Raw genomic sequence first — 12,949 nt, forward strand, 5'->3', positions numbered from 1 at the left:
ACGGATCATCGAACCAGCAGGGTAGCGGTGCTGGAGTCATCTTGGAAGGGCCCAACGGAGTGTTGATTGAACAGTCCCTAAGGTTTGCCTTCAAAGCCAGCAACAACCAAGCAGAGTATGAGGCGCTGATCGCCGGAATCTTGCTGGCCAAGGAGATGGGAGCTAGGGTGTTGATGGCTAAGAGTGACTCGCTGTTGGTCACGGGACAAGTAACAGGCGAGTTCCAGGCCAAAGATCCACAAATGGTGGCTTACCTAGAGTATGTCCAGGAGTTGAAGAGTTCCTTTGTCTCCTTTGAAGTGGTGCATGTGCCCCGAGAAGAGAATGCCCGAGCTGACTTGCTAGCCAAGCTCGCCAGTTCAGGCAAGGGGGGTAGGCAGAGGACGGTGATCCAAGAAACTCTGAAGACACCCAGAGCATTTGCGGCAGATCACCTGGTTCTTCAGATAAGCAAATCGACGGAGAAAGCGGCAAGGAGTCACAGGTCTTTGACTCAAGAGACCTTGAGGTCGCCAAGAATAAGAGCATGTCGGGGAGAGAAGGTGAACATGACGCAGGTCTGCACGACCCATGAGCCAGACACCTGGGTAACACAGTACAAGCGATGCCTGGCGGATGGCCTTCTCCCGCTGGATCCGACGGAGGCCAGGAAGATAAAGAAGAACTCCAGCAAGTTCACGATGATTGATGGCAAGCTGTATAGGTTTGGGTTCACACACCCACTCCTGGAATGTGTGCACGGAGAAAAATGTACAAGAATCATGGCCGAGCTCCATGAAGGGATTTGCGGAAGCCACGTCGGGGGTCGAGCTCTGGCTGCAAGGACTCTCCGTGCAGGTTACTACTGGCCAACAATGAGGGAAGACTGCAAGAAGTACGCGCAGTGTGGCAAGCAATGTCAGCAGCACGTCGATTGGCACAAGGCGCCTCCCGAGGAGTTGAAGTCGATTTACAGCCCTTGGCCGTTTCATACATGGGGGATCGACATTCTGAGACCCTTTCCACTGGCGATCAGGCAGATGAAGTACTTGGTAGTGGCGATTGAATATTTTACCAAGTGGATCGAAGCAGAACCAGTGGCCCAGATCACCGCGCACAAGATCGAAAGCTTTGTGTGGAAGAACATCGTGTGCCGGTTTGGTGTGCTCAAGCGCCTGGTGTCAGATAATGGGACTCAGTTTGCAAGTCACCTGTTGAAGAAGCTGTGCGAAGGGGTGGGAATTCAACAAGTATTTGCATCTGTCGAGCACCCTCAAACGAATGGCCAAGTAGAGTCGGCCAATCGGGTATTGCTGAAAGGTTTGAAGAGAAGGCTAGAGAAAGCCAAAGGAAGTTGGGCTGAGGAGGTACCCCGTATAGTCTGGGCGTACCACACCACCGAGCAGTCAGGAACCCATGAGACCCCGTTCAGCCTGGTCTATGGATGCGACGCAATGATTCCAGTAGAAATCCAGGAGAGCTCGCCAAGATTCCAGAACTTTGTAGCGGAAGACTCGAATGAGGAAAGAAGGCTGAATCTGGATTTGCTGGATGAAGTCAGGGAGGAGGCGAGAGTGAAGGCTGAGGCGGTGAAGAGAAGGATTGAACGAAGGTATAACTCGAAGGTGATGCCAAGGCAGTTCAGAGAAGGCGACCTGGTGATGAGGAAGGCCCACCAGTACGAGATGGAGAACAAGCTGTCGCCTAAGTGGACGGGACCGTTCAGGATAACCGAGGCGCTCGGGAACGGCGCCTACCGCTTAGAAACGTTGGGAGGAGGGGCAACTCCTCGCACTTGGAACGCCACGCACCTCAAGTTATATTACAGTTAAAAGCTTTGTAAGTAAAAACAAACACGTAGAGTTTGCAAGCTTTCTGTTAAAACAGTTTGATGGGGGCACTCTTTTTTCCCTAAGGAGGGTTTTTAATGAGGCCACCCAATAAAAGAAGAGTTTTCGAAGTTTAAAGTTGTTTAGATTGCATGCTTGTTGTTATTGCGAAAGTTTTGAAGAGAAAAAAAACCTTGTCACTCGAACGTGATTTAGGGCAAGTTTTGAAGTTATGTTGCATGCTTTCTAAAAAGTTTCTAAGTCCCCATCGTTTTTCGGCGATTGGCGGCATCAGTTAAAGTTTAAAGTCCTCATCGTCTTTAGGCGATCGGAGGCACCAGTTAAAAGACCTCAACGCCCTCGCGCGTCTTGAGGCGAGAAAGAGATAAAGACCTCCTCGCCGCCGAGCGAGTGTAGGCGAGTTAGAGTAAAAAGTCCTCAGTGCTTCCAGGGGAGAGAAGATGTAACCTCTGGGGCAATGTAGAGGCACCAGCAAAAAGTCCTCAGTGCTTCCAGGGGAGAGAAGATGTAACCTCTGGGGCAATGTAGGGGCATCAGTGAAAAGTCCTCAGTGTTTCTAGGGGAGAGAAGATGTAGTCCCTGGGACAATGTAGAGGCACGAGTTAAAGACCTTCTCGCCGATGAGCGAGTTCAGGCAAGATAAAATCCTTCTCGTCTTGAACGAGTTCAGGTATGGTGTAAAGGGTGGAAGAAGTTCAGAGGGTGGCTAAGGTAGGTTCGAAGAGAACGCCTGATGTGATTCCACTAGCCATATAGAGAAAGGTTCTTGACCTTCTTAGGAATCACCTAGAGTTGGACATTATAGAGGCACTTTTCTTAGAGTTGGATCATTTGTTCTAAGACAAGAACTCACCAAAAACTAGTACCAAATCCCAAACTCATTTGGATGAACCAATTTTAGTCAAATTGAACCAAAAAAGAGGATAAACTAAAAGGAACCTGACAGAATTGAAATTAAAAGGCAAGAGCAGAACATAGGTGCTGGAAAAACAGAAAAACCGAACCAAAAAAACTCAAGAACACAAGACAACATGAACAATTGAAAGAGAAGAAAGGAAGGAGAAGAGAGTGCTCATGAAGATGGAAGAATGTTGGATGATCTCGCCACTAGAAGTGTGGAATGCTCCTAGATAAGAGTGATGCCGCCACTTGAGGACTCCATTGATCCATCAAGATAAGACTAGAGAAGAAGGCTCCAAAAGCTCTCCAAAGTTCACTCAAAATTTGAGTAGAGTTTTCTTAAATTAATTCCAATCTGAATTTTACAAAGGAAGCACCTCTATTTATAGCCTAAGGTGCTGAAAAATAGGTGGGAAATTTCAAATAAACTCATTTGAAATTCCCACCAAAAACAAGTCACATGGGAGGTGTGACCTTTTTCTACTATGACACCTCCCAAAAACTACACCTACACCACTCTCCTAAGTCACATGGGTAATGTGACTTTATTTTACATTTTCACACTCCTTTATTTAATAACCACACCTCCTAAAACTATATAAGAGTATTTCAAAGCTTGGCCTTGCCCCTCATGGGATGGACTTGGGCTCTTTGGGCTTTGGCCTTCTTGGGCTTGGGCTTGGGCTTTGGGCTTGGGCCTCATCTTTATTTTATGTCTTCTTTTAATTTTGAGAAGACTAGAAGGAAGAACTTCAAATGTGAGGGTGGATGTCCTCTTCCTCCATTAATAAAAGCCTCCTTTATTTGATTCTCCTCAACGCCCAGCCACCCGGTTCTTTGTTCTGAAGCTCAGGGAGGTAGAGAAGGACCTGAAAGGCGCCTCTACCCCCAGATAAGGGAACAATGGCCAAGTTGTGAGGGCAAGAGGAAGCCTACATCGCCAAGACCCTCTGGCGCTCGGATTCGGGCGGTGGCACGAGCAAAGGCCCATTTGATGGAGCAGATGAGGTAAGCTATGCCTTAAGCCGTCAGTTGAAGTGAAATTTGCTGTTTAGTGAGTACTTTTACGACGAAGTTCGCTGCTTTTAAAAGTTTATGAGTTATTAGAATGCTGTTATTCGAAAGTTGATAGTTTGAGCAGCAAGTAAACAAGTTGTGCCCGCAGAATTGCTAAGTTAATTTCGTTTGAAGCGAATTGTACAAGGAGAGATAAGGCAAACGGAGAAATTGTAGGAAGAGGCATAAAAAACTTTATAATAAAGTGGTATCAGTTCAAAATACATATACAAAAGAGGAAAGTTATTACAAGAAGTTTGCGCAAAGAGAAAACAGATGAATAAGTGAATGGAGGGAATCAGCTAGTCTTCAGAAGGAACGATCTTCCCATCTACCACTTCGTTGTTTAAAGACACCATGGAGAGGTACAGATCAGGGTATTGGCAGGCGAACTGCTCCAGGGCGGCGTCAAACCCAGCAGCGAGGATTTGGGCAGAGCTCAGCTCGAGTTCTTCAATCTGCTTCTTGAGCCCCTCGTTCTGCTGTTTTAGTTCTTCAGCCCTCTCCCGAGCTTGAAGAAGGTCTTCAGTAACCCTCTTGTTCTCCGCCTGCGCTTGGGCCAGCTCTGCGGCGATCCCTTTGTTTTCCTTTTTGGCCTCGGCGAGCTTAGCCATGGTGTCATCTCTCTCTTTTTCAGTTTTCCCCAAGAGGACCTCCCGATCTACGGACCTCTTCTCAAGGTTTTCTACCTTGGCGGCATCTGCTTTAATCGACGCCTCCAGGCCAGCCACCTTGAGACGGTAGGGGACCAATTTGCTCTCCAGCTCAATCTTCTCTTGAGCTAAGAGGTGCACCCTATGGCGTAGATCGGTGGCCTCCTTGCGCGCCACCCGCAGCTCGGTGCTCATAGCATCCTTCACTCGCGAATGATCGATCTCCGCCAGCATAAGGTTGCAGGACAACTTCTCCGCCTCGATCCTTATTAGGCGATTCTCCTCTTGGAGCACGAAGATGTCATCCGGGAGTTTCTTGCTGGAACTCTCCACAGCTTTTGATATGATGGAGGGGAAATCCTCTGCCATCATCTTGAGTTTTGCTGAGAAGGGTTCCCACACCCTTTTGACCGCGAGGGAAAGGTTTGCTCGTGGAAGCACTGGGGAGCCTGTTGCTGGTTCTCGCCACTACCTTCTTGAATTGGTTGGTGAGTTGGAGCTTCTTGGCGTGGTGGTGACGAGGGGGACTCGGTGATGATGATGGGTGAGTTGTGAGCCCCTTCATCCCCGCCTGGTGCAGCTTCCGCAGTTGAGGATGTTGAAGGAGGACCCCCTCCAGCAGATACAAATGGCGTGGAGGCGCTTGGGGGGTTCTCCATGAAGTTAGGCTCAGTAGCCTCAATCACGGGGAGTGCAGCTGCCAAGGGAATTGCTTGAACCGGCGGTGTTGCAGCTGGCGGAGAAGTCGGTATCGGAGTGGGAGCTGGTGGTGGGGACGGTGTTGATGTTGGAGGAGGAGGTGGAGCAGGTGGTGAAGAAGGCGCCACCCTTCTTCTCTTGGTAATGAGGTCGTCCTCAGTCGCCTCATCGTCTTCCTCTTCATCCTCATGGACCACCTGAGGGGTTTTCCTCTTTGGCTTCCTAAGGATGACTTTTTTACGTTGTGGGGCGGGCAGGGCCTCTGAAGGAGCTGGGCCTTTAGGGGGCGATCTGCCCTGGGCAGCGGCGATCTCCACCACCGAGTTGGGCACAGTCTGGGAGCCCGACGCCAACCCATGGGCTCGGGCGAGCGCCCTCAATTCAGCCAGTTTTCCTTTGCCCAACATGAGATCTGCATAATACAAAGGTATACAGGTCAGCTCAAAGAGAAAGATAAACACATGAGTAGACATGCAAATGAGGCAAACAAGTGATGCAGAAAATAAAAACCAAGTCTTGTGCACAACAGACAAGACGCCCAACAATAGTTAACAGAGCTACAGCGCAAGGCAATGACTTAGATGTTAAGGTAAGCTCTAACCTATGCGAGCCTCGAGTTGGCCCTCGAAGAACTCAAAGGAGATGATTGCGGAGGTAAGGAAGGTAATGTTCGCGGCTGCCACGCTCTTCCAGAAGAGGCACAAGTCCTTGTCCAAAGCACCCATGTGGTTGGGGCTTCTTGGCTTCCTGAAGCTTCCCTTGGAGTCTTTGTTTCCCTTGTTTACCCAGTACAAGGGAAAGCCGTCGAGCAGCGAAGCGTCCTGGTTGTTTGGGCGCACTTGGACAAATTTGCCATTCCAATCCTTGTAGGACTGCTGGAAGATAGAGAGGATCGACCTCCCAGCAATCCCGTTCAGGCTCACCCAAAGGCGATCCCCAGGGTTCTTGGCCTCGAACAGAAAGAGGAACACGTCTACCGAGGCCGGTAGTCCCAAGTGCACGCATATGATCTGAAACGCCCGCACGAATGCCCAGCTGTTGGGATGGAGCTGGGCGGCGGCGATGTCGAGCTCAGTTAGTAGCTCCCTTTCGAAACGAGTAAAGGGAAACCTAAGTTTCACCTTCTTGAATAAAGTGGTGTACACAAAGCAGAACAACTCGCCGTTGTTCCCTTTGTCGTCTGCACAAACTGTCGTCATGCTTGTCGTCATGCTCCTTGTGGAATGAAAGGTTGGGCTCGTCCCCTTTCTTCAATCGAAGCACCGCCAGGGGAGAGTTTACTGAAGAAGTCTCCTTCAGCAAAGTCGAGGTGGCCCATGGGTATAGCTTCTTGTAGTCGGGGGAAGGAATGGAGGCACCTCCGGCGATGGGTGGAGTTGCCTGAGCAAGGTTGGGATGAGAGGTTGCAGGCCTCTCAGCCTGGGAGGAGGAAGCACCAGGTGCTCGCGGTGGGTTATGAGCTTGAGATGGAGGGTTTCGTGACGAGGGAGGAGGATTCGGGGTGATCTTTGAACGAGCCATCGCGGAAACTGCAAAGGAAAAAGAAAGGGAAAGGTGAGCGAAGGTTGCAGAGGTTGACTCGATTGTGAAGGAAGGGTGAAAAACGAACGAACGAAAGTTCGTTGTAATGGAGACGAACCCCTAAGTTACGAGAAGGGAGAAGCAGAAGAAACAACCCACAGCGTATGCACCAGGCAGTTAATGGATGATGCGAATCGGTTAAAATGCAGGAAAACTCAACAGAAGAAGTAAAGGGAGTACCTTTTGATGATCAGAAGAACGCTGAAGGAAGTTGAGGATTCAGAAGGTTGAAGAGCGTCGTGGGTTTTTGCAGAAGAAACTCAGAGCGTTTGAGAAGGCAAAGAGGTGATGGAACAGTAGAAGTGAAATGGGTTTAAGGGTTTTTCAAATGATTTTTGGAAGCGTAAACAACAACTAAAAATGACCGTCGAAGAAGCCACGTGTCGAGCGATTGGGAGAATGTTTGATGGAGTGTCAGGAAAGCAGAAAGTACGAGCGTTTGGAATTCTGCGCCAGCGCCACGTAGATCGGTAGTGACGTGACTTCTTTAGTCTTTTCGCTGGACAAGTCTTCGCTTAAGACTGGGGGGCTTGTGTACCGCCCTGGTAGTCGGAAGTGATGACGTGGCATTGAGCTATTATGTAGGCGTGTTGAGCAGGGCCCATGGCTGGCAGAAGGGAAGGAAGTCGGGGGGCTCGTGTGGTCGCCAGTTATTAAGTTGGCGTGCTCCGATCTCCAGCATACCTAAACCGGCGGTCACCGGGTTGAAGATGAAGTTGCCAGATGTGAACCCGGGCGACCAAGTAATTAGAGATAGCCGAATCAAGGACACCGCCGAAGATAAAGGAAGATAGTCATTTCCCAGCTGGCCAGAGGATGAGGTCGGGAGACAGCTTACTTGAACGTATACGGTGAAGCAGGTAGGGCAGATCATGAAGACGGCCGGCGAGACCACAGGGAAGGTGTGTACGAAGGCACCCGAACTCGCCACCCATAAGAGATCACGCTCCAAGGTAGCTATGCACTGAGTTGTATCATGCATAAGTAACTTAGCCAAAAAACCTGAAGAGTAAGAAGTAGCGCCCATGTCAAGGATGCTCCAGATGATGGCACGTGTACAGCTGGATGCGAGCCACGTGTCCATATGTGTAACTGCCAGGAGAGAGAAAGTGCCCAGGTATATAAGAGTTTCTAACGAACTTCTGAGGTACGCATGCGTTTAGATTACTTCTTTACAATTGCGAGAACGAGAGTACGCTGAGAGAGAATTTGTGCACGGTTCCTTAGAGATCTTGAGTTTTCTCTTAGTATTTGGTGGTTCAGTCGCTGACTTGGGCGTCGGAGCGTGATCGGCCGCAGCGGCGCCGTTCTGTCTTTTGCAGGTTCTTGAGGTGGATCGTGGTGAAGGACGGAGGCTAACACGGCACAGAAGTCGATCCAGGTTTGACGAGGCAAGGCTCCAGCGTTTCGGTCAACAGGCAGGATCAGATTATTTTATTACATTTTCATTTGTTTATTTTGGTTAGAGGTTATAATTTTTTTCCAAAACTTCTAAATTGCATTATTATTAGAACTAAATTAAATATCTAATTCAAAAGAACAACTCAACCATATAATATAAACTTCCTTTAAAAATGTTAAAAACTATCAATTTAATCCAAAATAAAATAAATTTGTAAAAAATAATACCAATAAAAAAATGCATTATGATTATGACATTCACCCAGCTTTTTCTTTGTTGTGGTTACTTTGAGTGGATCAAAGCAAGAACTGGGTGAGTTGTGGTGGTTTATTTGTTTTCAAATGAGTAAGTTTTTAAGTTGATTATACCAAGAATGAGGTTAGTAAATAAAATTTAGGATGTCTCATTTATTGAACTTTATATATTACCTGATTCTATATCAATTCTGTAACTAACATAATAAATCTCATTTAACTTACATAGAAAGTCTTGCACACATTATTGTAACAAAAAATCTCACTTGCTACAACCTAAAACGATTCAAACATGCATAAAGGACTTGTATCTAAACCACATTCATCATAATTTAAATGTCAACTTTAAAATTAAGTGTAACATCCAAAATTTTGTAATTTTAATTCCACTAAAATATACAAATTAAATATTATTTATTCAGTTATATATATATATATATATATATATATATATTTAACATATAAAATACAATCTGAGTATATACCATCAAATCTTGGAACATATACAAGATCCCTCCAGCTCCCATTCCAGTAAAATCACTTGATCTTGTTTCAAAAAATAAACATAATAGGATCACAATCACAAACAAAATTCAAGGGTGAACAAACTATTCAGTGAAACATAAAAAAACAACATCAATATACAAGTAATTATACATCAAGTCCGTCAAAAGTTATTCATCTCATCAACAAAAAGATAAATAATGATTGACTACCTCCAAAAGACTCATAATAAATTCGTATTCAAAGACTAACACTTGTCACAATATTTGGTTTGTGACAATCTACTTCGATATAAATCTTATTTAGTAACCTCCTATAACAAGATATTTTCTTACATATCTCGTTCAAAATGAAGGATGTGGGATGAACACTATAACATTAAGCACGTTGATAAAGGATCACCCCAAAAGGATATTGTATGAGGTGCTTGCATCGACGATGACATTATATCTTGATGATTTTGTTGTTCCATCTTCTTTCACCAAACTTGGTGTAATATCTATGTAACCTTTGGTGTCCACTCACTCCTTGAAAAATCCCACAATTTATTCATTATATTCACTTGATCTTATCTTCTGTTATTTCAAGCTACTAAATCATTATCCAATACATGATATCAATAGAACTACCTTGGTCTACTAAATTTTTCATCACTGTGTAGTTAACTAACTCCATCGTGATGACCATGGGATCATCTTGATTGGGATCGATCACCTGTAAATCATAGTTAGTGAAGGTTATAGTTGAAATGCTTCACTTTCTTGTGACTACATGGACATATTACACAGTTCAGAGAAGCCTCTTCCGAATAATGCTTTGCCCTAGCCGAACCTTTCTGCAATGGTAAAGACAACCCCTTAGAGAGGTATTTCTCTATTCCTTCCTCTCTCATCCTCACGATGCACTAACCAATCATTTTTCGGTGTCTATCGGTTTCTTATGGTTGCACTTATGCCTACTCCCAATTCATGACACTCTAGCTCATAAGTTTTTGAAAAGTTTGGAAGTTCTAGAATGGGTGCATTGGTGAGTTGAACTTTCAACCTTTGAAAGGCTTGCTCATATTTCTCAGTCCAACAGAAAGGAGTGTCTTTCTTCACCAACTCATCGAGAGGTGAAGCTACACTATAGAAGTTGGGAACAAAGCGTCTATAAATGCTTGCAACCCATGAAATCTCCTAACATCTCCTACATTTTGTGGTGTTGGTCATTCTTGGATGGCTTTGATTTTCTCGAGGTCAACATGAACCCCATTTTTGTTAACTATAAAACATAGAAAAACTACACTATCAACACAAAAAGTGCACTTCTCTACATTAGCAAACAAATTATTATTCCTAAGAACTAATAACAATTCCCTAAGATGAACTAAGTGGGATTCTAGACTATTACTATAAACTAGAATATCATCAAAATAAACTACTACGTATTTACCTATACAACTCCTAAGGACATGATTCATAAGTCTCATGAAGGTTATAGGTGCATTAGTATGACCAAAAGGCATTAGTAACGACTCATAGTCCAAATTTGGTCTTAAAAGCGATTTTCCACTCATCACCCTCTTTAATTCTAATTTGGTGATAACCACCTTTGAGATCAATTTTAGAAATATAGTAGAGTCATGCAATTCATCAAGCGTATCATCAAGTTTAGGAATTGGATGCCTGTATTTAATGGTGATATTATTGATGGCTCTACAATCACAACACATTCTCCATTTGCCATATTTCTTAGGCACCAACAAAACAGATACAACACAAGGACTTAGGCTTTTTTGTACCCAACCATTTTCCAACAATTCCTGAACCTAGGATTCTATCTTTTTGGTTGATAAGTGTCATAATTTAGTAATATTTCATACAAAAATATAAGCACTTGTGGACTTTAATTGATAAAATAATTACAATTCAATCTCTAATTTAGGAATTTTAACCCTTTTACATATTTTTGGATTTTGAGATGAATAAGAAATATTTATTCCCAGTTTTATATTATTTTCAAGATTTTATGGAGAGATAAAGCATATAAATATATTATGAATAAATGTCACTTAGCCCAAACCCGATTAGGTTTAATAGAAGGCATGAGGCATAACCCTAGATCATTGGGATCATTGGGAGGAACCAAAAGAAGGAAACCCTAAAGGAGGTAGTCATCAAGGAGAAACGCTCTGGATCTTCTTATTCTTATCTATAATATTTCAGTTCTTGATTGATGATTGGTATTGTCATTTTATTCTCAAAGCTTGAATTATTCATGATTTTGATCCTTAGATTTGATTGAAAGTACTTCTAAGCATATGACCTAAATGGTAATACTTAACATATTTGAATACTAGGAATATATTTGAAATGTTAATTGTTTATAACATTTGTTCGCCATGATAAGGAATTTTTATAAATATGTGAGGAATCAATATTTAGGAGACTCTTTTAATAATTTTGTGTGCAAGGAATCGATATGAATGATTTTTAAATGTGCATCAATATCAATCAAGACTTAATATTATAATCTTTTGAGTCCTCCTGCTTGGGAGTGCTACTGCGCTAGGGGTGACTTTTTGGGTGCCAACTCATGCCCCCAATCATCTAATCACTTACTTTGAGAGCGTATCTGCCTTCCTCTCGTACCCTGCACCCGGCTGCCCTGAGCGTGACCTTCCTCTTGAGTCGTATTTGTCCCCAAGGCGTCTCTGGGGCGGCAGGGGTACTTCACGAGTCAGGCTGCCCTCCACTGATGCTATCACTATGGCCTTGAAGCCACCTCTCCTTCTCTTTATCGTTGCCCCGGGCTATCGGGACCTGAGGCCTTCCCACGGCGTCGCTCCCTCCATGGTCTTTCCTACCCATGGGTATCAGGGAACCACACTGTGATTGCCTTGCTTTAGCACTGTTTGATCTGGCGACGCCCTGGTTGGGCGACGCCTTCACCTAGGCGACGCCTTGTCTTGGCGACGCTTCCCCTTGGCGATGCTGGCACTTGGCGTCTCTCCACCTAGGCGACGCCCTGCGTTGACTTTGACTCTCATGTCGTTGACTTTGACCTTGACTTAGTCAACGCCCGGATACGGGACGGTACACTTAAGAATTGGTCTTATTAAGGTCCTATTTAAGACATAACCTGCAGTATAAACAACATCAGCCCAAAAATACTTAGGTAGCTTAGATTCATTTAACATAGTTCTAGCTAGTTCCTCTAGTGATCTATTTTTCCTTTCAACTACACCATTTTGTTGGGGTGTCCTAGGGGCTGAAAAGGTATGAGCTATCCCATGCTTCTCACAGAACCTCTCAAACTTAGCATTTTGAAACTCTCTCCCATGATCACTTCGAATTGATTTAATGCAGCAACCATTTTCATTTTGCAGAATTTTTGCTAATTTCTTAAAGGCAGTGTAAGCATCATGTTTATGTGCTAGAAATAAAGTCCATGTAAATCTAGAGTAATCATCCACAACAACTAAAGCATACAAATTTCCAGCCAAGCTAGCAACTCTAGATGGACCAAATAAGTCCATATGTAACACATCCAATGGATTTTTTGTAGAGACAATATCCTTTAACTTGAAAGAGGATTTGATTTGTTTACCTTTCACACAAGCATCACAAAGCCTGTTGTTCTGAAATTTAATGTTAGGCAAACCAGAAACTAAATCTTTAGATTTCAATTTATTCAAGTGATTTGTGTGTATGTGAGCTAACCTCCTGTGCCACAACCAAGACTCATCACTTCTGGACAGCAAGCACTCATTTGAAGAGTTAGTTTCCATGATATTCAACAGATAAATGTTATTCACTCTCTTACCAGTAAACAGTACCTTACTAGATGAATTACTTGAGATTGTGCAGCCAGTTGACTCAAAATTCACTTTGTATCCTTTTTCACAAAGCTGACTTATGCTGAGAAGACTATGCTTGAGTCCTTCTACATACAACACGTTCTCAATGGTTGTTGAGTTCCCTGTTCCAACAGTTCCTCTGCCCAAAATCCTCCCTCGGTTATTATCACCATAGGTTACATGTCCTTCTGCTTTGAGCTTCAAGCTGGTAAACTTTGTAAGATCTCCAG

Source organism: Phaseolus vulgaris, chromosome 4 (genome assembly GCF_000499845.2).
Source record: "Phaseolus vulgaris cultivar G19833 chromosome 4, P. vulgaris v2.0, whole genome shotgun sequence".
NCBI lineage: Eukaryota > Viridiplantae > Streptophyta > Magnoliopsida > Fabales > Fabaceae > Phaseolus > Phaseolus vulgaris.